General features: G+C 42.7%; 1 long non-coding RNA gene across 3 annotated transcripts; it reads right to left on the bottom strand.

Annotated features, from left to right (window-relative positions):
• LOC110401817 lies at positions 13,031 to 26,610 on the bottom strand. 3 transcript variants are annotated; one of them, XR_002440627.1, is made up of 8 exons: positions 26,484 to 26,600; positions 25,515 to 25,824; positions 21,934 to 22,075; positions 21,083 to 21,134; positions 16,672 to 16,739; positions 15,393 to 15,528; positions 13,870 to 14,179; positions 13,031 to 13,325 (listed from the first exon to the last, which is right to left on the bottom strand). It is a non-coding gene; the product is annotated as an uncharacterized LOC110401817 (long non-coding RNA). The 3 variants fall into 3 exon arrangements; XR_002440628.1 differs by lacking the exon at positions 25,515 to 25,824 and having other exon boundaries at positions 26,484 to 26,610; XR_002440629.1 differs by lacking the exon at positions 21,083 to 21,134.

Below are 27,077 nucleotides of genomic sequence, written 5' to 3' on the forward strand. Positions count from 1 at the left end.
CTGCCCCGCGGAACCCAGGACCGGGCCTGGGTCTCCCTCCCCGGGACGAGGGGAAAGTTCGACCCAGGCGTCCTGAGGGGCAGGCACAGAAAGAGGGGAGCCGCGTTCTGCAGTCCCACTAAAGGCAGATCGATAACGGACAGTCCCGATGCCTTGGGCTGGTTAAGGGCACCTCAAGGACTGTAAGAGGGAAAATCTGCACCTGATCCAGCTGTAGCTGACCCCTTGTTCTTAGAGTCCCACCTCCAGATGCTCAAAGCCTCAGTGAAGTTCAGCCACCGATGGGAAGGAGGGAGGAGTGCTGCGCATACATCGTTAGCACAGTCTTTATGCTTCATTGTCAGCATTACTTTCATTTGGTTGTGTTTTCTTGCTGTTTCCACTGGGAAACATCCATTTCCACACAGGGTCTGATTTTACATTTTCACCATCATGCGCTCTCACTCGTGTTGTACTGCGTGGTACAATGTAGTACAGCTCTCTCGTGCTCCTTGAACACTCACGATGCCCAGTAGCAGCCTGGGGCTGCTGGCACTAGGGCCCTACACACCTCTCACAGCCACAACAGCTTCGACAAAGCTGCTCTGAGACACACAGCTCTTTAGGCAAACCCATCCCCTGGGCAGAAGCAATCACTGTTGGCTACAATGAGTTTCCATGCATTAACTAGCTGTGCAAAGGTGCTTGCATGCTTCCTACGGATATGCTCCACCATTTCCTCCGTTGGATAAGAATCTCGTTCCCTTCCTTTTCCCCCAGAAGGAGAGCTAAGACCTCCTTGCTCAGAAGCAACACCATTGTCTGTGGGAACCCAATGCACAGATGCTGGAGGCACTTCCCCTGCAGGTCCCTCCCCTCCATGTGCTGTCAGAAAGGCATGTTGCACAAGCTCACTGACCCTTCCAGGACATCACAGTGTAACTCTTACAGGACACTGTGGGATGCTGGCTTAACATTATTCACACCAAAAGCAGCTCAGCTAGGTTTTCATTTACACTAGTACTTACTCTGAAAAATGTAATCACTTTTACTTTATCACAGAGATTGATTTAAATAACCAAATCACACCTTTTATAAAGCTGCCTTACCTCCTGCAGCAGCAGCAAACTCCCCACGCACTGATGATACCCCAGTAAGGACTCCTTACCCTCCTTGCTGCAGATCCTTCCGTCCCAGCACTGCAGGAACAGGTTCCAGTCCCTCATGGCTGTGACACTGGAGTTACCCCCACTTGTGCTTCCCAGTGCTGTCCTGCTCACTGCTGTGCTGTCCTGCTCACTGCTGTGCTCGCACTGTTCTGAGGCTGGGCAGATGCTTTCCTTCACGAGGCTGTTGGTCCAATAACTAAGCCTTACCCTGTGGCACTTCCTTCAAAAATAGTCATTAAGTGTTAATTATAAGAAAAAATGGAGCTGCTGGCACAGCCCACAGAACTGGGGCTGTTTCCCGTGGGCACAGAGGTGGAATCAGTGCCACTCTCTTGACTGAGTGCGTGAGGAAAGCAAAGAGGTTTTCAGAGTTGCTCCAGGTAGGTTCTATTTTTTCATAAAATGTTTAAGAGTGACCCAGTTTTACAATGGCTTTCAGTGCCTTGGCTTTTCTTATCTCCTGTGTCTTAGCCTACATCATTAGAACAGAGCAATAGGCTTTACAGACATTGCTGTGGCACACAAAGACCTTAGCTGGTCTGTTAATTCCTCTCTCCTATTTTGTTTTTGTTTTTATTGTTCCAATATCCTGTGGAGCAAGCGATGCTTTCACTTTTTCACTTTCTTTCACTGTGTATTACAAAGGGTGGGTATTCTCAGCTGCCATTTCACAGTACCCTTCTGCAAGTCTTAGCTGGTCTTTCCAGAAGAAGACTTTTAAAACTTCTGATCCTCTATTGCGTGTGCTAAGTTCTGTACAGATTCAGCAGAAAAATGTGTCAGATATAAAAATGGGTGATTTCAGGCCTTCAGCCTCAAATAAACTAAGTCTGCAGAAAACTGGCACTTCCTTCTACCTCCATCACAGGGCTCTCTGGAAATTCTATCAGTGGAGAGTCAAGTAAGGGTAGTCTTGCTCCACTGAGTCCTTCTGCATACCCTTCCCCAGAGAGAAAGCCAGTGCAGGAGGTGCTGCCATGTATGCCAGATGCCCACAAGTACAAATGCTTTCTCTCCAGGGAAAGCTCTCCTGCAGGGATCTCTGCCCACAAGAGGTTGCTTTGATCCATGTTAACGTGTTTTGCAGAAATTGAACTTGTCAGACTGAAGAAGGAAGGTAGTGTGTACTGGCAGTTTTCGAGGCATGAGTGTAAGCCAAATGTGTACAACTACATCTATAAGGATCACACAAGCTGAAGAATGAAAACAGAGCCTGTTCCTACCTTTGCGCAACAGGATTGCAGCTATCTTTGCAAATGCAAAATTTGCATCAGCTCTGATGTTTCTTAAATTTTGGGTGATCCTTGGCAAACTTCTCAGTGACCTATTATCATTAGGAAAAATAAGACTGATGAATTTCAGGTGTGGGAGAACTTGTTCCTTGAATCTAGAGCAATCACAAAACCAAACATACTGAGAAGAAATCGTTTATATAAAGTTAAAAATATCGGAACACCATGAGTAGTGGCCCCTTTGCTCATTTTTATTGATAAAGAATACCATGGAAAAGAAATTGAGTGTTTGCAAGTGCACTGGGACAGACTGGAAGACCTTGTTTGCTAGATGTTTTAAACAGGGCTGTGTAAGAAGCTTTGTCTTACGCTGTCTGGGGCTGGTCTGGGGACTAGAGTCCCAAAACACACCAAGAGCAATGCAGCTAATCAGAAGGGAAACAATTCAGTTTCCTCAATGCCCTAATTCTTGCTCAAGCAAAACAGAGGCTTCCTTTTTGCTCCTGCCTTGGAAATCACACATATGAACAAATCAGACCCCTGGCCAAGGGAGGAGATTAGCAGTCGTCTTTCCTGTTCTAACAGCACATCTTTAGAGGGAATTTTAAGTTTTTTTTATCTTTAATGACTAGGGCTCTGCGAAGATCTCTCCATCACTTCTTACTAATCACCAGGAGATCACTTCCTTGACAACTGTCACTGTTTCTGGAGAGGATCACCCTTCTGCTCTGAATTCATCAACCTGATCAGAATTCGCCAAGATTTCCCAGACCCGGGCCTCTACTTCTGCCACGTTAAGTGTCAACAAAGCATTATGAAAGCTCACTGCACTAAATGGCAGAAATGAGTGAATTTCTATGGAATCCAGGCTTTCTCCAGATAGCCTGTTCCTACTGGAATGGAAAGGGTGTATAAGGAATACTTGCTTTGAGTAAATCACAGAATCCTTTGCTATTTTCTTCTGTATACTGCAGGAGTTTCCTGTGGATTCTTTCTGTTTGAAATAGGTTTTATCATGATTAATTACATAAGCTGTGATGGGAGCTGGTGTGCAGAGGGAACAAGGAGCCTGAAGTGTGGAGGAAGGCATGAAATGTGTTTATAAAAACGCTTGCAACTAGCAAGATGCAGTATGTGCCTGTCATAGCCCTGACCATGCTGCTTGTTCGCCATGTCCCTCTCACCACTATTTATCTGCATCTTATTAAACTGCACATTTGTCAAAGCAGAAACTGTATCATCTCCTGCTTTCGAAAAGCATTTAACATATGGAAGAAAGTGAAAACATCACCGTAAGACATGTTTCTTTCCCGCACTTGCATGATTTATAGAACCCACCAACGCATCTCGAGTACTGAAATGCATGTCCATGTACTTACATACGTTCACTTTGTGTACACTCACATATTTTTGCATATAAAATCTATTCTCTAATGGCAATAAACATTTTACAGGGTGTTGACATTTTATTTAAACCATGTGGCACCACGTCTCTCTTTGGCTTGGTAACGCAGCTGGACAACACAGAGTGTTTTCTGTTTTGAGCAGGGGAATTTAACACTTAACACTCAGTTTTGGTAAATATTTGGTTACTTATTTTGTTTCTGTTTGTTATTCTGTTAAAAGCAATGAAGTCTGAGGGGTCAAACATCTCTACAGTTTGAAAGAGTAGTCTCTAACGCTCACTTTCAAACTCAAGTGAATATTAATTGATGACTTTCAGCTATTGTTCCGGCTTGTCTGCTGGTGAGAAAGTGTTGCACTTGGGAGAAACATGAAAGACCAACCCCACAGGCAGGATGTGACAAGAAGATATGGCTGAGTGGAGTCAGATGTGCAGCTCTCACGAAAACAAGTGAAGGCAGAAGGACTGAAAGAAACCAGATATTAGCTGAGGAAACTCACCTCTTCCAGGCTCTCTCTAGAGACAGTGTGTAAGGAAAGTTGGAGACTCAGAACTGCTGTGCAACCTCTGATGCTCAGCACTGCACCAGAAAGAACTCTTTTACTCTCTGCTGAGCACACAAAGACATGAAGGAGATTTGCCTCACCAGGCTGCAGTTACCCTTCCTTAGCTTTGTGAACCCCATTGCCTGCGTAGCCAGGCATCCATGTGTCTCAAGATGTTTTGCAAATCTCAGAAGTGTGAAACATGAAGTGGATCCAGGGCTCAGCTCCGGTCTCGTCTTCCACCTCTCTGCCAGAAGAGCTGCACCAGAAGCTCTCTGAAACACACTCCTTACTTCAATAAGCCTGCTAGCCTTTAAGAATAAAGAGATTGAGAGAGTATTTCAGTTAAAACCATTTTGAACTGTTCTGTCATGTTAAACAAGAGCATGAGAACAACACACTTGCACAAATCTTAAATCAAAACAATACATAAGATTTATTTTTAAAAACATGTTTTGTTTTTTTTTTCCTAACTATCCAAGAAACTGGTCTGAATCTGTGCCTTACTGTGAACACCACCACAAATCTTGAAATATATTTCATGTCAGGATCTCAGCGGGCATTATTAATAATGGAGAAACAGTAAGCCCTGAAATCATCCTACAGGTAAATAACAGCAGTCTGTGTGATTAAAATTCTGCCATTTGTTGAGGTTCTGTGGGTTTTTTTTATGTTCTGCACCATGTGTTCAGATTGCTGATATTCTAATCAAACTACAGCTGCTTGAGCTGAAACGTTTCATTTTATGGATCAGCACAAGGCTGGCTTTTAGTTTTTCTTTTTTTTTTTTTAATGTTTCAGAAAAAAAATTGTTTAACTCCCTCCAATGGGATCTGGATGGGAAAAAAAAGGCTTTTTCCCATGTTAAATGCATTCTTTTAACTGAATAGTCCAATGTTTTGAGGCTACCATTAAAAATGCATCAGGGAGATGGGCCTGGGTAACGAGGATGTGCTGTTCTGTGAAAATCTGCCCAAATTTTGACAAGTTATGAATTCTGAAATTTTCAACTTGCTCCTGCTTACATTCTTAGCCACTGAAGGCTAAATTCCCCAGAAGCTGACTGCAGTGATGCATATTCAGATTAGGATAGTTAATTTTAACTAAACATGTAAATTACTCAGTGGGTTGGGGTTTTTTTTGTGCTTGTTATCAAACTGTAGCACAGAAGGGGACTGACATCACTTAGTCTGTCCCACTGCCTTGGGTAGGATCAGCTGTGCCCGATGTTACTCCTGACAAGACCTTAAAGACATTAAGTGATGAATGTGCCGTAGACACTGCAGGAAATTTATTCCTGTGTTTAGGGGAATGTTATCTGCCTTTATCCTGATATTGAAGATGAATCTCTCTTGTTCGAACTGAAACCTATTGTTTCTTGTCTTTCGTCATGGGTATAGACAGCAGATTATCCCTGTTCTCTTTGGAGTAGACTTTCACCTTCTTTAAGACTTGTGCCCATTTTTCAGCGTCAGATTGGACAGCATTCGTTCTTTTTCCTTCCAGTTTTTGTTTTTCCCATGTCTCGCCTTTCTGATTAGTCCATCCTGGGGACACTTATCCATCCTGTGCAATCTGTGCCCATGCAGGCAGTGCAGGATCGTGTTCTTTTTTTTCCACGAGCCCAGCATTATTGACTGCAGTTCTATTTGCGGTATGTGATGCCTGCTAGATCTTTTACCGCAGAATTGCTTTGAAGACTGATCTTTGCTGTCTTGCATTTCTGCAGATCCTTGTTCCCATCTAAATGTAGCTCTTCTTCATCTTGAATGCTAGCCACATTTTCCAGATCATATCTGCAGTTTATCAAGATCACTGAATTTTGATCCTGGCTTCTAACATACTTGCAGTCTCTTGCTGCTTGAAATTATCTGCAAATTTAATAACAATTGTCTTTGTGTCATCATTCAGCTCATTAATGAATTTAATGAATGCTACCAAACCTAGACCAATCCTCTGTGGAACTTATGCAACTCTGCCTTACATTTCGACAATGAAATATCCGCTTGGGTTTAGTCTGTTAATACAACTCCACACCAGGTTTTTGGTATGAACATTTACAAGTTCACAATTTATCTTCTGCAAGCTAGTTGTTTGTAACTCTATTTTCTTTTTTTTTTTGAGATGGGACTCAGACTTCTAAGAGGGTTGAGCAGAGGTGAAGCAAACTCTGTATTCGTTAAAATACTTAATTTTGGGAAATATCTTGAGGTGCACTTTAATTAGCATTCTGAAGTGATAGATACTCTTACGATACTCCCAATCTTTCTTTTTCCTTTCTTCTAAAAAGGTTTCTCAGATTTTAGCTTAGCAGCTAATGGCAATAACACAGAGGAAAGCATAAATGCTGAAATATGAAGAAAGAAAGTCCTCAATACTCCACTGGACCACCTCAGTTTGAGTAAAATTTTTGCATTGACAGTGGCTTAGAGAACTTCTGCAAGAGTTTTTTCCTCCTCTGAACCCTATATTGTGCAAAGGAATAGTACCTCCATGACAGTTATAACATATTTAGAAAAGGCCCACAGATCAGCTCATGTGGCTGTGAGCTATAATCTACCCACACATTCTAAAAAAACAGAGCTCTTTTTGATCTGTTATAATCACATGCTCAACTATTCACTTTTTCAAATAATCAGAAAAACACAAAACTAATTCTGGTATTTCTCCTTCTCTAACAGTTTAAGTCTTCCTTGCTCTTGCACAGCTGGTACATGGACTTTTCAAACTGTGTAGTTTTAAGTGAAATGCATTCCTGAGCAAATAACTTTGGAGAGCTAGTCTAGATGGGAACTCAGAAGTCACCTTGAAATGACAGCCACATTTCTGTTCTTTATTAGACCTCGCGCTTTTGTTTTGCTTCACAGCTCTGAAGCTCTCCATCTCATGAAGATGGAACTGAACTGTTCCTGTCCTGTCCACACCTGCAGGGAGCTGCAGGCTCACCCCGTGCCATGCATAAGGAGTAGCATGCAGGACGGCCAGACTAGCCCTCCAGTCTCCTGGGGCTGCAGCAGAATTTTGGGATACAGTGATCTAAAAGATACCTGCTACCAAAATGCTCTCCCCTCAGCCAGCTCCTTGTCACACTCTCCCCACACTTCCACCAGCTGGATCTAGTAGCCACATGGCCATAGCAGTGGTTGATTTGGCTAGGAAATCTAATGGAAAACAAAGCTAGCAAATAAAGACTACTTTGCAGCTGGGACAGGGGTGAAAGTCTGCCTTTTTCAAAGGCTATTTGATTTTAGCTCAGTTTAGATGTAAAGCATTACCTCTGCATATTTGTCTCCTTCTTACCTTCTAGCCTCCGCATATAAGCCTCTGCCCACATGTTTCTAGTCATCTATTTTTAGTTCTTTTAAATAGTTTTCTGTTTTAACTTACATCTTTTAATCCTGTGCTCCACGACAAAACCCAGCCTTAACTCTTCCCTGGCAGTCATCTTCATAAAAGCAATTGCACTTCTTTGGTCTTTGCTGGACCAGTTCATGCATTAATCTTCCAGTCAATTTCACAGTAATTTAGATTATCAGAAATTAATTCCAAACAAAGCTAAAAATACTCTGTTCATTCTCCTTGAAGGACAGTGTTGCCCGATGGAGATGGTGCACAGATAGAGGTAACAGGAATACTCCCCTGCACTAAGTGACCTTATGAAATCTGCCAGGCCAGAAGTTAGGTTCTCCTTTTGGACAACATCCTAGACATACTTTGCAGCCATCGCAGGGCAGTTACTTCACCTGTTTTGGATACAGATTTGATGATGGGATTTATTATCTGCTGGAGATGATGCTATCTTCTCCTTCTCTTGATAAGAGCCAATACAACCAGCTCAGATAGCTGCTGAGGGTGGAAATAGGAAAAGAGACTCAGACAAGGGACTCCAATCAGAGGAGTTTGCCCCCGCACAAGGCATTAACCTTCAGGATATTTTCCTAAACCTGAGCGGGAACCAAGAGAAAAAGACCAAGGTGGACCACGGCACATTAATTTGTGGGGCTTAATGCTTCTTTCTTATATTTAATGACCAAACCTGTTGCATATATTTAAAGGAAAGTTGTGAAAATGGCAAAGGCAAATACAAAAGAAGAATGCAAAAAATAACCAACTACTGCAACATCCTTATACATGTCACATATGATGTCTTGGAGGCTGCAAGGGCTGGAAATGCACCGGCGTGCTACTAAAATTCCCTACGTAGGTATTTTAGTTTCAGAAGAAAACTTTAGCAACAGTTTTACAGGCTGCCTTCTCAGGGATTTTCAAGTAGCTGGAAATTATCTTTTTTTTTAATATGGCAGCTAGACACATCTCCACACTGTAAGCATTTTGGTCCAAGACAGAATAAGATTATCAGGGAAAAATGCTATTGGGGGTTATAGAGGCCATGGGAACATCTTGTCACCTTAAGCTGCCCATTCTCAACCCCACAACTTCATTTACACTGAGAATACTTCCACAGCAGCTGCTGAAAAATTCCCAGAGCCAGCAAAATAAAAAGGAGAGTAAAATCATCTTTTCAGAAGTATCTTGCCATCTGGTTCTTACTATGCATGCAAATACTGCCCTTCCACAAAAAATCCCCAGTGCATATCGGGTTTTACTCAGTCTCTTCACGTGCTCTTTCTTCAATGCTTATGCCTTAAATTTGAACAAGCACTGTGGATTCAGAAAATCTATATATGCTGGCTATCGGCTCTTTGCCTTTTGTCCAGCCTCACTATTAAGAAGAAAATTGCAACATCTCTATGGTGAGAAATGTACCTCCCTATGTAAACTTGTGCTTTCACAGGCCTGGAGCATTGCATGTAGGCTGCTGGTTGCTGCAATTAACAGTCTCATGAAACTAAACACCATGACTAATACTGTGTTCCAACAGAATTCCAATTTCTCATTCTCCCTATATTTGGGAGGCAAACACAATGCAGTTTGCAACAACTATTTTTCTCACCTTTTATTTTTGAAGAACATGTTGTTCTTCACTTGACTAATTTGCATATTTCAATCTCAAGGGCATCACTCCCTCCTTCCTTCGTTCTCCATTGGCATGATCTGCCTGCTTTCCACAGGTATTTCCCTGTCCACTACTCCCCACCACCAAGGGTCAGCTCTGACCCTCAGTATCCACACAAAGCACGGCCCCCATGGCATGGTGGTGATGAGTTGACAATTGGACTAGATGATGTTAGAGGTCTTTTCTAGCCTTGATGATTCTGTGATGTCTTCTTGTCTACAGAGCACATCAGGACTTCAGCCACACCTCACAAGAGTAACCAGCCCAGCCCTTCACTTTAGAACATCACAGACCTCAATGAACCTCAACGAAAAGCTCAGGCAAAAGAGGATGCCTGAATTTGTGATGTTTTCTATTTGTAAGCAGAGCTCAGTTTTTCAGCTGACACTCATATTCTCATAATTTCTGTGACTGTGGCACAAATGTCCTCTAAGTTAGTTCTTCCATAGTGTCAACAGGGAATTGTGCATTTCTATGGAAAAAAAATAATGGGGAGACAGGCATCTTGCTCACAAGAAAGCTGATAACTCTGCTAGCATTGGAGGAACAGAGCAGCACATCTCTCGAGTCTGGCACCAGATGCTGTCACAATCCCCTTTTCTCTACTGCCCAGAACTTACAGTAGTGTTCCCAAACACAGATTTGGATCTAGTTTTACAGAATTGGTATTCTCAATTCAGAATATATAGTTCATGTAGGAACTATAGCTCGTAAGTACAGAATACACTAATACAGTTTGTAAACACAGAAGTCATATCCCTCCCACACACATTTCTACCTTTTGACTCTGATGTTCAGCTGTACAAAACAGTCCTCATTATTCCTCCTTCAGTCGGTGCCATCATTAGCTCTGGGCTTGGTGAACAAGAAATGCTACTAGAGTGCATAAAGGAGATAAAAATGGAGAGTGGGAAGCTCTTGTTAAGCATTTATGTTATCAGAAATAGACTGACTAGGGCTAGGGACTGGTATGACATGTGTTTGCTAAAAAGGTGAATAGTTCTCACCCTGCATCACTTAACAGGCTGTGTCTGGAGATGGGCTCTCACTCACAAGTCTGGCATACCTGGCACAGCAACCTGGTCTGCCCCAAGTGGTGCAGGTGAATGCTCTGAGCCTTTACACAGCAATATAAACAAGTTTGATCACTCAGTCCCTGAAGTTTCTGGTGATGTGACTGCACAGCTGCAAACAGGGAGGTGACACAACACAAGCATTTCCAGAATATACACAGATGAATCTAAAACTCTTGTCTTCTCAGAATGTAACCCAAACTCTCACAGTTCATACTCCTTTTCAGGATATAAGCAAGTCCATACATCATGTCCTCCTACCAATATTTTCTCTCCCTTTGCTTTGGACGGAAAAATATCTGGATTATAATTGGAGATGACATGTTGTTACAAATGAGGGCCATAAGGGAGTCCAAACAAAGAAAATCTCAGGGACTACTTTCCTGTAATAAGAACAGAAAAAAGAGTAGCAAAGTCCTCACATGAGAGATCCCTCTCTCATCCTCTCCCCTCCTCCTACCGGAGATGTGCTTTTATCTATCTACTGGTGAACCAGAAATGGGGACTCCAAGCCCCATAATGCAGGAAGGCTTTCTCTGAGCCATGGTGAATGTTATCCTCCATACCACAAAGCACAACACAGTAAAACATACCTGAAATTCTGCAAATTGCAAGCATGGTCTTTGGGCACTTTCATTTTGGCCCAACACAAAGATATTTATTTGAGATGGAGGTGGGGGTCCTGATACAACTTCATCTATCACAACATTGTTTGTGGTTATTAACTACCCTAAGGAAGATAACTGGGACTGACTAAAGTGATCACTGGTCTCAAATTCCACAAACATCCTGAAGAACCTCTCATGGAAAGAATTTTCACAGTTATGAAATGTAAAAAAATACAGCTTTTTTTTGTCCTCTATTTTCTTTCACCACGTCCATGTTCCTGCATGCAGAAAGCTTGCACAGGCCCCAGATATACTTTATTACTCAGCATTGTGTAAACCATATGATGCACTGTGACTTGTCCTCTCCGTAAAATATGCCGGCTTCACCTTCTCCATCTGTTGTGAAATGGAAATCTTGTCATTCTCCAAATTATGTTATTACCTGTGTTGAGGCCGTGCTGTGCTTGCATGGACTCTTTCTGATAGGCAGCCAGAACGGAAGGCTGTATCCTGGAGGAAGATTATGTGTGTTTTCAGATGCAGCTGTATTTGACCTCCCAGGAGCATTAGCTGCATATTTCCTGCTACTCATTTTCCAAAACCCATCTAGAACATCATTTTCACTCTGGTTCCTAAATCCAGGCTTCTTAGCACCAGCAAGACTTTTCCCTGCCCTGTGTGGGGAGGAGCCCAGGAGCAGCTAAGATGGCAGCACAAGAAAAGAGGACTTCAGAGACAGGAGTGTCAGTGCCATGTCAGCGCCTCGCTGTGCTACATGCAGCTCCTCCAGTGATGCCACAGCCTACGGACACTGGCCAGAACAGCACTTACCTTGCAGAGGATGGCAAATCCCACACGTTTCCTGACCTAACCGTTGGCAGCTGTGCCTTGCAAAAAGTAACATGCGTGTTTGTGAACAATTTCATGAACTTGTGCCTGATAAGAAAAACTGAACATGTGCATCCCAACTATTGCAAAGCAACATGTGGGTCTTCCCATCTAAAGGGGAGAGTTCAAAAGGAAATGCACTGGTAGTCTCTCTGTTATATGTTTCAGGGATGAGGGAATGCTACCACTCCCAGAAAAGTTATACTTAACTATTCCTGAGACTAATTCCCTGCTTTGTATCTCAATAGGAAGGAAATCTTCAATCCTTTGTACGATTATGTGAGCATTCCAGTTTGTGATGTCACAGAAAGATGTAACATATGATAAAGCCCTAATGTTCCATACCGTGTCAGACTTGTGGGTAAATAAATTTTTAGAACAGTTCTCTCTTTGCTTCCATGATGGACAGGAATACTTCACAGTGGCTGGGGAAAAGAAAACACTATCTGTCTTTTTCTCTACCAATCCTTTCTTCCTCCCAATCACCCAGAAAAAATGGGTAAATAAAAACCATGAGAAACATTGATCCATTTTCTGACATCCTGTATTGCGTACAGGGACAGACCCAGTTATCTTTCATTTGGATTCATTCAGAGATTAATTAAACATAACCTCTGTTAGACTTTATAATGAGTTATGTCTCTGAGTGTTTCTTGTCACTGTGAGGAGAGCTAAAAAACTGAAAAAACACATGTACTACTGTTCTACCCATCCTATGATGATGTATCATAACATAGGGTCTTGAAGAGACCAATAGGACCTTTAAGACTGGACAATATTTTCCATGCTGCGTATCTGCCTCTGATCTCCTTGCTCTGGACTCGCCATGGCTTTGACACTTTGCAAAACTTTGAGTAGTGTTCTCACCTTCAGCCACAGCAGAGATGGTCCCCATGGCCAGAAGAGGCACAGCATCAGCTGAGAGACTGCTGTGGCACTTGGCTGGAGCAGTGTGTGATAGGTGGGTGAGGACACAAACACTGCTGCCTGTCCCGATTGCACCACCTTTCCCCACTGTAGGGCTCATTAACCCCAATGGTAAATAACCACCCTTTTTTTTTTTTTTTTAACTTGCTCAATACAAACACATCAGAGAAGAATGCACAGGGATTGGTTTGTTTGATTTTCACTTCACTGTCAAGGAAGGCACAAGTGCTGACAGTTGTTACGGTTGGTAGCTACTCATTTTTATTTGTCCAAAGACATAAAAGCCCGCACTCTGGAAAGTGTCTTTGCCCTCAGCTGTCACCTGTGGTCAGGGCTGCAGCAGGGAAGCCTCATCTCACACCTCCAGAAAACAGCCCTGGATAGATCACCATGAAACACTAATGGTCCTCTGCTAGCTTAACCTGTCTTTTAAACAGAGAGCGTGTCCTCTGTGAATGGGCCGGCACCAGGTCAGATATAACCTGAAAAGAAAACAGGAATTAGGATACAAAGGTCGGGGCAATTCTCAGCCCACGTGTGTGGGAAGGTAAGGAAGAAAGCCCTATGTATTCCTCCTAATGTGGTTTTAATAGACGAAGCCTTTCAGAATATAATTAGTGTTTGTGTATCCACTCATGAGAGCAAATTAGTCACTTCCTCAGGAAGACCATTAACTTGATTTTTTTCTTTTTGGTACATCTGCTTTATTGAAAGGAAGATTCCCCATGAATCCCAAGGGCAGATGGACTGTACTTTTAACTGTCCACCACACACTACAGACTCTACAGATGCCTAAAGCGCAGCAACTCTGCCTCTGTGTTTGGGGCTCCCGCTATCTCCAGGAATCCAAATTATTGACAGGAACAATTCAAACACTGGATCACAGAAAACATACAGGAAAAATCACTAAATCCTGGAGCGTCAGTCCTGAATAAGGGATGGAAATGTGCAAAGAAGAGCACACATAGGGCTGTTTGTTTTTTTTTTTTAAACTGAAGTCAGAAAGACGTGTGAGAAATGTCCTACCTCTGCTTACCAAGGTGAGGTATCTTCTTTGCTTTTCCCTATATTATAGTTTGTTCAGTTCAGCATTGCCATCTGCAGTTGTTTCAGCTGTGGTGAACATAAGGAGTTCTGGATGATTTCAAGTTTTCTGTTCTTGGTAACAACAGAGGTTCCTTCACACAGTACGGGACAGGGATGTATAGAGATCGGTTTGTAGAGTTTCGACTGATTTTTAGGTAAGTTTGTGCCATGAACATTATTCTGTTTCATTACACATCTCTCTGCAGGTTTCCTTCCGGGCTTCTTTTTCACAGATCACTCATAACAGCCACTGGAATGCAAATCATGAATAGAGGAGACGATTAGAGACAAAGCACATCCACTGCAAAAATCCATCAGCTTCTTAGTTCTGGACATTCAAAAGCCAACAGGACTAGTGGCAGGACCAAGCAGGACTGGTGTACATGTAACTGCAATGGGTCACTTCCGAAAGGTCACTCTAAAAGTGACATACGGTGCTCCAAGAGCAGTATCCCCTAGTAATGCCAAGTCCCATTTCAGTGGTAGCAGAATTCCCTCTCTGCAATATGCCCGCTCCCTGCATCCAAGCTGTTTTTACTTCTCTCTCAGCCCTGTGAGAGGGAGCAGATGAGAGGTACACCAGCCACCTGTCCTAGGGACTGGAAGCGTCCCCACGGTGTCCCCACACCTGGGCGCTGCACTGGTCCCCATTCTCTGCATTAAGCTGCTGCTGCTCTGTCCACAGGTGGGGGCAGCCCAGCGGTGATGCCTTTGGACTCAGTCCTCAAACAAAACTGCCTAATTCTTTACACTGCAATAAAATGCTAAACTCTTCTCCCTACAGAAATCAGGCCAGAGAGTGGGAGGTGGGGGCTCGGAGAGGGAAAGAGAGTGGGCGAGAGATTAAACAGCCTCTGGTATTCAAAGCCTGTGGATGACAGTTTCAAAAATATTTCTAGGGATACACTTGGCAGGCACTTGTCTGCAGTTTCCTTCTAGATACATATAAACAGCAAAGGCACACAAACGGCCTCTCACTCAAGGAGATATAATTATCTTAATTGTTGTACCCGTACAAAGATGGATTAGCAGCTGGCTTGGGCACCTCTCCCAGCACTGCTCCTTCCTCTGCCCCATGAAACCACTGCTCCTGCACTCATCCTCACCAAGCCGAGGGCCAGGCTGCAGCCCAGGCCTCTGGCAGACAGGCAAAGTGGTGCGTGACTCCTGCTCCCATATCCCTGAGGGAGAATACAGAGTACTGAGTCCCAAGAGATGTAGGGGCTCAGTTCTCAATGGTTTTTAAAGAGTCGTGAGTGCCTGCCTACCCCAAAGTCCTCTGAGAATCCTACAGTCCCAGACCCACGAAGAAGTATAAACTGAGTGACAATCTCTTCTAATGTGCAGAGACTTTGAATTTAAAACTAAAAAAAAAAAAAAAAAAAATAGAACTAATGTTGGCATTGGGAATGCAAAGATATAAAACCCAAGTGGAAGCCGTGCTGAATCCAGCAGAGGGATACCTGTGGCCATGCAGAAGGAGCTGCAAGGAGAATAGCTATGCCCTCCATGACTTTTCTCCTGATCCCAAGGACCTGCCGTGCTTTGCGAGCCTTGCCAGTCGCCTGTAATGCAGGCAGCTCTGGATCACTTCTGTCCCTGTGCACACAGAACAGGGAGATAATGAAAACAAGAGCCAACCCCAGAACACTGCTTAAACTCCTGCATGTTTCAGCAGGGTAGGAATCAAGAGTGCAAGTTACTAATGTGAGCACTGATTTACCTTTTGGAATTAACCTAACATGATACTGCTGTGCAGACAAATACCATATGTTTATAAATAGACTGAACTCAATCATAAACGTAGTGTGACACAAACGACTGTCACGCAGGAAGCCCTTAGATATATGTGCAGAAAGTACCATCACAATTAAAACATGAGATATTAACTCAGAAAGTAGGCTGATAATAAGTAGTTTGTTTCACCAAAACAATGAACCTCCTAGCTATGGGTGGATGGTAATTACAGGTATCATGAAATGGAGTCACACTGTGTAACCGCACTCTAATTATATTTGCTGTATTAAAGTGTGACCTGGGTATTAGACTGAGAAATGAGATGAAAAGCAGGAGAAAAATCCCAGCTCAGGATCCAAGTGGGTGGAACAAAGACGCAGCAGTATGTATTCACAACTGCTTTTCCGACTTCACAACTTGCTGCCAAAGATCCATGGCACACACGTCTCTGGAGTAAGAGCGCGATTGCATGTGTTTGTAGTGGCATTACACATGCTCTGCTCAGCTTAGTATCCTCCCTGGAACCACTGCTCTGCTCCTCTACCAGCAACAGGCAAACTCCATAGCAAGAGTGAACTGTCAGCTGTACAAATTTCATATTTTCCCTGTAGTATATTTGATCCTGGCAGGCTTACTGCTGAATGTAAGCACACCGGGCTGGTGCCAGCGTGCTCTCCGCCTCCCAGTCCTTTGTGCCTAAAGCTAAAAAACTGGAAGGAAGAGAAGAGATTGTTCTCACTAGTTTCATGGTTGCTGGGTTCTTCTATATTGCTTTTTCAGTGGCAAAGCTTGATGATTAGCTCTGCGACCTTTCCAGTGCCCAGTCAGCTCAGAAGGGGCATGGGAAACACTCCAGCACTCACTGAGTAAAAGGGGTTGGGAGGGAAGAAAGCATGGGAAAGTCATCAGGAAAGAAAAAGAAAAAAAATTAAAAAAAAAAAAAAAGAGAAAGTGGGAGAAGGAAACTGTGCAGAAGAGCAATAAATATGTCACAACGGTACTTACAGATGCCCCCTCTGAAAAATGCACACTTCCAGTCACAGGCGTGACATGTTTTGTCTTTATTCTCAAACCTGAAAGAAAGAAAACCTGGTTGAACTTGTGTAACACTGCCATCCAGTGCTGCGAGCGTGTCCCAGGCTGCAGCCATACCACTGCACCCAGTTCCATCATACCCCAAGGCAAAGCCACAGCCCCAGCAGGGCCCAGTTATTGGCATCCCTAGTGCAGTGTCCCATGCTGTGGTGCCCTGCCCATGGAAGGCCTGTCAAGCTCCTGCTTATGGGATCTGGAGTACTTGGACATCCTCAGTCACCAGGATGCCTGGAGCACTGCAGATCACATCATCAAACCCTCCTGCCAGGCCACTGAGTCAGCTGCCCTCACCTCTAACAACTCAGTATCTTCCTTCAGAAAGAACATAATGGGAGCAGCTATGCTAAATCAGGTTGAAAGGCTCGAGATTTTGAACTCACTGCACGTATCAGCTGGAGAAGCGTCGGTTGTCACCGTAATCTTCTTTACCACAAAAGCACCCAAAGGAATAAGGAAGAGAACCTCTAAAAAGGTGAACCCATCCACAGATTTTCTCCCCTGTTCTCCAGTTCTTTAACAGCCCAAGAAGGAAGACTTCTTACATGCTAAGTACCCTGATAACTGGTAGCATGCCCTTGGGCTTTAGACCACTATGGAGGCAGCCAGCATCCTTCCTGAAGGGGACGTGGGTGCTCAGCACATGGGAGAGGTGGAGTCACACACCAGTCAGGAGGATGCTGGGTGGGTTCTCCTCTGATGATCACAACTAAATCTGATGAGAGGCAGATTTTTTCTAAAGCAGCCAGAAGGAATATTCTGAGACTTCTTTCAGTCTTGACCTGCTTGTTTTTCCTTTGAGGTGGGTATAAGCATCTGTGTAGGATTTTGAGATCCTTTTCAATTTGAGACCTCCAGTAATAAATGTGATGTTGATCAGTGCAACCCCAAATAACTTAGAAGCAAAAGTCTCAAAAAACAATCTTTGTCTCGCTTCATAGTAGATCTTTTCCTTTTTTGCAGTGCTACTTCAGAGACTTATGCAGGCCTTTCTCACACCAGCTCATTCCCTTTTACAGGGAAACAATTTTCTTCTGGATCCACTTATCAACCTTCACCACTGGGATGTCTGGAACTTTTTCACCACTAACTAAATTGATAGATTTGCTACTGAATAATTGCAAAAATAGCTTCCTTCAATGGAGCAGCAGCAGAATGGACTGCAATGAATCACAAAAATAGATCTGTTGGCTTTTGAACATGCTTCGGTAGGAAAAGTGCAGCTGAATTTCATAAAATACGGCCACTTTCTCTGCTGACTTGCATAGTCAGGAGAAACTCTGCCTTTTAGATCAGGTGAATTTGAAAGGAAATCTTTGATGTAACAGAATAATTTCTTCATAGCTGAGGGAGTATAAACAAACAAATGTTTCTTCTTTATTTTTCTGTAGTTATATTTAGTTCATATTGAATGGATGGTTTGAAAATTCGTTGTAAGAATTGGTAGTGGGGTCTGGGTGTCTTGGCTTGAAGAGATACATCACTATTAATTAAATACTGTAGCTCCTGAAGCCAAGTGGATGGCACAGAGTATTTTTCATGTCTTTACTCATAAGGTTTTTGAATTAAATTTCTGGAATATGTACAGTAATAACACTGGTTTTGCAAAAAAAAAAAAAATCTTACTGTCCAACTATTGATTGACGTAGGTGGAAACATACAATCATTTCTTTTCCCTAGGAAACCAAATCCCCAAATTTGGGTTTGATCACATGTTGTTTCTAGGCATTAAATTTGTCCTATTCCATGGAAAAGCATTGAGCTCCAAAATTCTTCCAGCTGAATTTACAATCAAAATCTATCAGAAAGGGATCTATGTTCAGTTTTCAATCTTCCCTCAGCCTCTTGTTTTCTTCTCAATCTAATTTCCACTGCTCCCACTTGCTCAGATAATATTCAGCCATCATTTTTCATTTCCAGCAGTTAGAGGCCCCTCTTTTGGTGTTCAGCAGCAAGGTGCACACATCTCTGGTGGCTTTTTGGTGCCAGCCTAGTCTGAACATGAGGACTAAACATTCTGTGCTTCACTGACACTTTTAAATGAGGATAAATGCCAGAACCAAAAGCTGTTTTGAGAATTATGTGTATTCCATAGGAAAAAAAAATCACTACTTTTTCCAAACAGCATTGACTGCTAGCAGTATGCTAGAGGGCTGTTGTCCTAGAGTTCTTAGATTCTGTGTTGGAAGAGCATCTGCAGAGCAGCACATCATCAAGGAACAACCACCCAAGCACAGTGACCTCTGACACTTTGCAACCACACACACACAAAAAAAAAAAGCATCAAGGAACAGCTGTAGATCTTTAATACGAAGATGTATGGTGACATAAAACCACAACATAGTGGTAATGATGAGGTGAAAATACTCATTCACAGGGAGCTCACATTTAAGGATTAAAATGGAGACTATGTGCATCTGTATAAAAGAGGGCTGCTGGTCCCTGTTAGTATCAGTCTATTATGGGGCTGCTGTCAGTGTGGGCGGTGAGACCTGCTGGCTCAGTTTCCATCATTGCTGGCATCCTTACCCCTGCTGGGAAAAGTGCAGGAGAAAAATCTTATTTTAAGCATGAAGGTGGGCCCTCCTGTTTTTAGGTTCCCAATACTAGCACTTAGGTAGTACTAGATTAACTGAAGCAGTTCCTCTCCAAAAATCTGGTTTGTGAAACAGAACAGCTGGACACCAAGCAGCCAGATAACTGAAAGACTGCATCATAAAAATGAGGTTTCCACATAAGAGTTCTGTTGTTATTGTTGTTGTTTTACTGTCCTCCAATGCTTATTAGTTGCACTGTATTTCATAGTCATCATCTGCAGGAGTCCAGACTTTCATATTCAGCTTTCTGTTAAAGTCTTTCAGTGCCAGAAATGCTCCCAATTCAATAAGAAAATTGCATTGAAGGTGACTGGAGATAAAGAATCATAGAATCATAGAATGGCCTGGGTTGAAAAGGACCTCAAAGATCATCTAATTTCAACTCCCCTGCTGAGTGCAGGATCGCCAACCACTGGACCAGGCTGCCCAGAGCCACGTCCAGCCTGGCCTTGAATGCCTCCAGGGACGGGGCATCCACAACATCCTTGGGCAACCTGTTCCAGTGCGTCACCACCCTCTGGGTGAAAAACTTCCTCCTAATACCTAACCTAAATCTCCCCTGTCTCAGTTTAAAACCATTCCCCCTTGTCCTATCACTATCCACCCTCATAAACAAAAAACAAAACAGCTAAGTTTCTGTGCAGTGGAATCAATTTTCAGCAGATTTACGTATGTCAATGTGTAGCACTTGTCTTGTATCCAGACCCAGAGAGACAGAAGTTTGCAACGGTATTCCTTGCTATCAGTCTGGTCTCTGAGTTCCAGGGGAGGAATGCAATCCACAGCACATCTTTGAGGCCTTCGTCACATGCATTTCTAAATTAAATAGTCTTCCACTCTTGAACAAGAACTCTAACAGACTGAGGAAGAGTGCTGTGGGGAATTTTATACTTCACTTTACTCAGATAATTAATATCATATAATGCTGGCTTACCATTGTCTCCTATCCTGCACAGCTGCACAGACAAAATCTACAGAGAGATTTTTCCTTCATTCAGAATGCAAATCCTCAGAGCCCCCTTTTCAGTTGCTGCCTAACTTCAGAGTAGGCTAAATCCCCATGACGCCCAAGATCCCATCAGTAAAGCTCTTTGGTTGCCTATGCTTCAGCCTCTGGGCCTGCCCAAATATACTGACAGTGCTGAATAACTCAGTATTTCAGTCCTGCAGGGATTCGCAAATAAGGCATTTCTCTTTCAGCAGATATACCTGCCAACTACAATCCTGAAGGAATTTCTATGACCCAGAGCTAGCGTAGACCAAAGCTGCATGCAGGGGATGGTAGGCTGGTATGAACTGCTACCGCTATAATAAGGAAGAGTAAAGGATAAAGGCAGTCAAATTATCTCAGAAGAGCTGGTTGTGGTGTGCTTGTGCCACTTCTGGATCTGCTGGCAGTTCAAATCCCTCATCTAAACCTTGCAGGAGGAGGATTTCATTGACCAAGAGAATATTACAGATACAGGCAGGACCTGACGAGTACACAAGGCCTTGGATAAGCAGCTTGAATTACAGGAGGTGTCTCATCATTCAAAATCAAGCATGTATTTTCTGCTCCTTTCCTAGCATTTGCTGCTGACCACCTTAGAGAGTCTCTATCTCTGCATGACAGCTTTTGTAGCTCTCGCTGGGCACTTCAACCTCCATTTACCCAAGCTGTTCATTTCACTGGGCAGCAAAGCACCTAAGAACTGAACGACCACAGTTAAGTTCTCTGCATGACTTACCAGATGAATTTTGCTTGAGATTCCTATTTTTCCCCCTCAGATGGTAAGAAGCCTGCAAAGCAGCAAATTAGCTCTCTCAATTTAATTATGTGTATGCATTAGTAATAGGAGTAGCTGCACCATCTCTGTCATATTAGGCAGTGTTCTAATGTAAAATACCCCTGGCAGCTCCAGGAAGGGAGACCAGCAAAGAGAGAACCAGGTGCAGTGAGGCTACCATGATGTCACCTCACCTCCTCTGGTAATTACTGACCCCCACAAAGCAGGGTTCTCTCCATCACTCCCTTCTGATGAAGGGCCACCATCAGGCTGTCACCCCCTACAGGAGAACCCCTTACATGAAAGCTGAAGAGCAGCAGGTTTGTCTCCTGACAGTATATTCACTGAGACCCTCAGGCATACTACCTGGCTTCTCTCCCAGGGCTGCCTATGGGACGAGGGCATTCACAGGGTTAAGCTGAAATAACATGTGGCACATCAGAAGTGTCCCCCAGGGGCACTGTCACATGATGAAATGTTGGACAATGTTTGCATGCATGACTAGCACAGGCTTAGAAAGGGAAGCCTGGTTTAGTCTGAATTTCTGGAGAAGTATTGTATTTATTCATTTGTTTTGCTACTGGACAACTGCTGTCACAGTTCTATTTCCAGACTCTCATTGGTTTTAGCCAACAAATCTGACAGTGCCTGCCATTCCCATAGCACAAGGCAGCCCTCTGACTCCTGCAGTACCCAGGTGTCTTCCTGCACTCTCCATCCAATGCAGCTTTCTGCTATCAGGCCCTCCCAGTCATTAGTGTTCTCTCCCTAACACTTGGCACCACCATGCTGTTCCAAAAGAAGTCCCTTACCTCCCAATTCTTCGTCCTTTTTGAGGGTCTCTGGGGTTTTCACCTTCTTCGAGGCCATGCCAGTTTTAACTCCCTGATCCCAGCAGTAGTCTCAGAGGCCTCTGGATGTACTCCATGTTGTCCAAGATCACCCTCCTCCTACCTAGGATTTTATAATAAATAATTAAGAACATAGCAAATAGTGGTAATTTGGCACAGTTGCCAAATTACTTGCCTTCATCAGATACAGTCAGAGTTAAAGATCCATAATAAATCATAAAATAAAAGCATTTTCAGATGGCATCAAAATATTTGAATTGAGAGAGGGATGTGTAACAGCACTTGGGAACGAAAAATGTAGACCTAGCACTCCTGAGAAGACAACGCAGCTGTCAACAGGAGATTTTGTTAAAAATTACGAATGAAAGAACAAAATTTGAGGAGTTGAATTTCATGCGGTATTGACAGCCCAGAAGAGAAGTTCCTGGACAGGTGGCAATGTTCTGTGCCCACAGAATAAAACTCGACTGTTTGCTGGCCAAAGGGAGATGTGTTTTTGGAGAGCTTCTGAAAGAAACACCAGCCTTTTGGCAGAGATGATTTGTTTGATGGCTGAACCATGGAGTTAAAAGCCTGCGGGGAAATCACATCAATCCCGAAGGCAATAAAAAGATCACACTCCAGCTGCATGGTGTGTTGCACTGGAGACAGTAATAGAATGACCTGATGGGAGATGTTTAATGGAAGGAGGTTTTCTTCTCCATAATTTTTCATGTTATGCTGACATTTCTCTTCGTAAATAGAGTTCAGAAATAAGTGCATAATAGGACCTCCGTCCTCAGCGAGTGGAAAAATCTGTGTAGGTATTTGCTTAAATCCTGTATTGCATAGGTTTGAGCAAATGCACAGATTACCTGACAAAGAAGATTCAAGGCATCTGTGTGTATGGAGTTCAAGCAATGACACAATCCAAGAACAAAAAAAGATCAAAGTGCCACTCAGCACACAGACATTAACTGTGAAAAAAAAAACACATCACGTCTGTATGCAACAAACCACCTCGTGCTGTGTATTTCAGGTAAAATGGCATGTCACTGGAAATACGTGCTCCTGTCACTTTTTCCTTCTACTTATCCTGTAAAGCCAATTCAGCCATAGGTTGGGTTAACTGCACCATTAACTTGAACATCTTTGACCAAGATGCTGAAATTAACAGAAGAGATTTTTGAAGAGTACAAAATCTGTTCTTCATTCTCCTAAAATACATCGCTACAGTCATAACCATGGAATGAGATAACACCATTTGGTGAAATAAACTTACAATCTAAACACTTGCAGGAAAACACCGGAATTCCATTCCTTAAAAACACATCTACTGATTATATTAAAAAATATGTATATACTTCCTAATCATTTCCATGCATTTAGAATACATAGCAGCTAACACAGTGCAGGGTCTAACTGTTGCAAATTTTGGAAGAGTTCTCTGTGAAGTCGTGGCAGTCACCAGGTTGCATCAGTTACTCTGGGTAAGTCTTGGTGAAACCTTTGCACACAGAGCAGTGCACAGCATTCTGTTAGTACCACTGCAGGAAAATAATTTCAAAGAGCTTAAAATTAATTTTTTTTCTAGCAAAAAGCCAGATGATTTCACCAGCTTTATTCCAATAATGTACATTTTGACTGGAGATTTGTCAAGGCTCCCTCAAAATGTCTTTTAAGACACCTAGCTTGCTATAAAATTGAACTCCAGCATCTTGATGTTTTCAGAAACTAGATGCTGGTACCAGGCCTCAGGGAGAAAATGAGTGTACTTTTCAGGCCAGTAGTCTAAAACTCTTATTATTAGCCCTACACAGCCAAGAACTTTGAAACCTGCAATTTAACTATACTTTAGATGAAGAAAGGCTATTAGCTGTGTAGGATTATATCTAACCTACTGCGCTACCAAACTGAGTCAAAACTGAGCACATCTCCAGGGAATAAAAAGCAGAAAAAAAATCAGGGTTAAGAAATTGCATTTGGAGAAAAAGATGATTTCTTCAACAAAGAGAAGAGCAAACAGCTCTTCTGGATCTCTTCATAGAGGCAGAACAACCAAATATCCCTCTGAGAGCTGGATGAGAAGTTAGATTGTAAGTGAGTGTTAAAGATGAGTGGTTTTACAGGTCAGCACACAGGTCATTCCTATCTGAAAAGAGACAAGTTTGTGGTTTTGTGCATACAGAGCTGTACATAGGCATCACTGAGTAATATTTTCAGATATGGCAAAAAAACAGGCTTTTCCCAGTACAGCAGAAAAACTTGCATATATTGCCTCTGATACTCAAAGCAAATCTAAAATCAAATAAATGTCAGCCACCTTTCCCCCAGCGTGTGTACCCACTGCACACACTCCCTCTTCACTCCCTAAAGTCAGACCCTGGTCCTCCACCGATGGAGCAGCTGCACGTGGCTCCTCCTTGGGCTAGGGAGAGCTGCACGGCACCCACCCCAGGGCACGCTCCAGCTACTTGAGCAGAAAGCGCTGAGATCTGCTCCAGTCACAGTAACTTAATAAGTTTTCAAAAAGTCATTTTGGGAAAAGGATGTAGTTACATTTCACTCAAGAAAAGATTCTTCTGCCTCTGGCAGCTCACATTTCTTGCAGATGTAATTTCTGTATAACATAGTCTTTTATTGTAGCTCTTTCTTAACTATTTTTAGAGTTTATGCAGAAATCACCCAATATACAATTGCTGTAACTGAATTTCACCCCAGGGACAAGCTTGTCTGCGGGCAGAACATAACCACCAGCTGTACAAAGAGCACTGGCAAGATGAGAAGCTTCACAGCTCTGCAGCACAGGCACCAATGGAAGGTGGTGGCTTGCAGGGCAAAGCTGCTGCCTCTCAGAACTGGAGACAGCAAGGGATCATGGTGACTGAACTCAGTCTGGCATCTCTCTCTGGGCATGAAGCAGAGACAAAAAATCCCTACACAACTCAAGATGTAAATCACTGACTCGTTTTGGTGTGAAAAGACCTCCAAGGTCATCAAGTCGTACTGCTAAACTAGCGCTGCCACGTCTCCCACTAAGCCGTGCCCCTAACCATCTACTTATCTTTTAAATACCTCCAGGGATGGTGACTCAGCTGCTTCCCCGGGCAGCCTGTTCCAATGTTTCTCAAGTCTCTTGGGGAAGATATTTTTCCTAATTACGGAAGGAACTTTCAGCAGAGTTAATTAAAGTATTGAAGTTACTATCTGCCAGCATTTGACAATTGCAAGAAAATATTGCCCTTCTTTAAAAGGTCCCAGGTTATAGAGAAAAAAAAATGCATACTTTCTTCCTCCTTCCTTCTCTTCATATCTGTCCCTTGATTAAAAGATTTGTTTTTCTTCTGATAAAAACAGCATGTATTTCACCAACCACTCCACATCATTTTAACCAGAACACATTAATCCTGACCAGTGAAAACTAGGATTTTTTTAATTATTTTTATTTTTTAACCCTTGTTCAAACACCAGTGTGATACAAACAGGTTTGTTTGTTCACAAACCAGTGAAGCTTGTGGCTCTTCCATCAACACAAGGAACAAACACGGCCAAGACTTACTGACCTGTGCAAAGTTCAGGCTGAAAGAGTGCAGAACTTCTGCTGCTGCTACTGACAACAGCCCCTGGAAAGGGCAAATATACATAATATGCATGTGCATATATGATGACTCTCTCCTTCAGAGAAGTATCTGAAGAGTAAATCCATGATGGGTGGGATTAACACCATCTCTTAGCACTGACTGATTGTCTTTGCACCACAGGAAACCATGGTAGTTTTGGTCCTAGAAAGAATCTTTATCTTCTGTCTTGGGAAAGGACATTGGAGGGTTGTTGTCACTGGGACAGAAAGGAACACTTTCAGCTTTCTTTCACCTAAGATTCAAAATGCAAAATAATGATGAATTATCAAGTTACTTTCCCTCACCCAGTTCAGCATTAATTCATGCATCTCCAGTGTATTATCTCTGTGTAAGCTAACAAACATGAAAAGTAAATTTAGACTGGACAGAGAAGAACTAGTGAGTCTGCCAATGGTCACCTGTAAAAAAAAAATTATTGTGGACCCTGACAGATGAAACTGATGACTGTGGTTGCCTGACATTGGATGCCTCAGCAGATTCAGAAGGTGGGAACATCAGAAGACAAGGGAATTTCTCATGGAGTATATGGGGAGTCTTGGCTTTTTTATTTTTCATAGCACTAGCACACTAAATTGTGTAATCTCTGGCAACATCAGAAAACAAGAATGGCTGTCACTGGCACAGAGACTACCAAGGACTAAGTGAGTCAGAGGAATAAAAAGGAAGACTAGAGCAAGACAAGAAGCAATATTACTTTAACAATTATTTTAAGTAATTCTTGATCTACAAAAATAGTTTTCAACACTTGTCAAATGTACACAAAGCAGTCTCTGGAGTCAGCATTTCTCATAATGTCTACTTGCAGATAGAAAAGTAACATGGATGGTGTCTCATTCTAACTGGAACACAAGTCATTTTTCAAGTGGTAAGCTGTTAACTGCACTTTCTTACCTTGCTTTCTGCTCAGGTCCTAGACCATGGTGAGCTTTGATCTCAAACATAGACCAGGTTGCTAAGAAACTCACTGCCTCCTTTCAAGGGTTTGGAGGTTTGTTTGGAGTTTTGTCCTTCACCACACTGATAGCACAGAAGACAATTGCATCAGAAAGTCTGCTTGAGAACTTGTTTCCTGGAATTTTCTATTAACAAAAACCATAAAGCTTGTTAGAGGACCATACATTCACAGAACGTACAGATAGAAGGGATGCAGGTAAGTTATGTAATACATCTTCCTGTCCCACGAAAGATCAACTGTATTCAAGGTAATTCTCAACAATTTTAATCCATGTTCTTAAAGTGTTTCAGCATGCCACAAGCTCCCACAAGAACATGCAAGGCACAAAACCAGGGCAGATGACACCTGCTACCACTATCTCGTCATAGAAGAAAAACCGATGGGTCTTACATTATTTACTCTTCACAGTTTCTTCCTAGCTATTTCTCACTTCCTTGCCTTGGGTTTGGTGCTTTACAAGCTGTTTGGTTATTTGTAGAATTTGCAGTATAGTCAGGAAATAAACTTTTTTACTGCAGGAGGAGAAACTA

This window comes from Numida meleagris, chromosome 6, assembly GCF_002078875.1.
Source record: "Numida meleagris isolate 19003 breed g44 Domestic line chromosome 6, NumMel1.0, whole genome shotgun sequence".
Lineage (NCBI taxonomy): Eukaryota > Metazoa > Chordata > Aves > Galliformes > Numididae > Numida > Numida meleagris.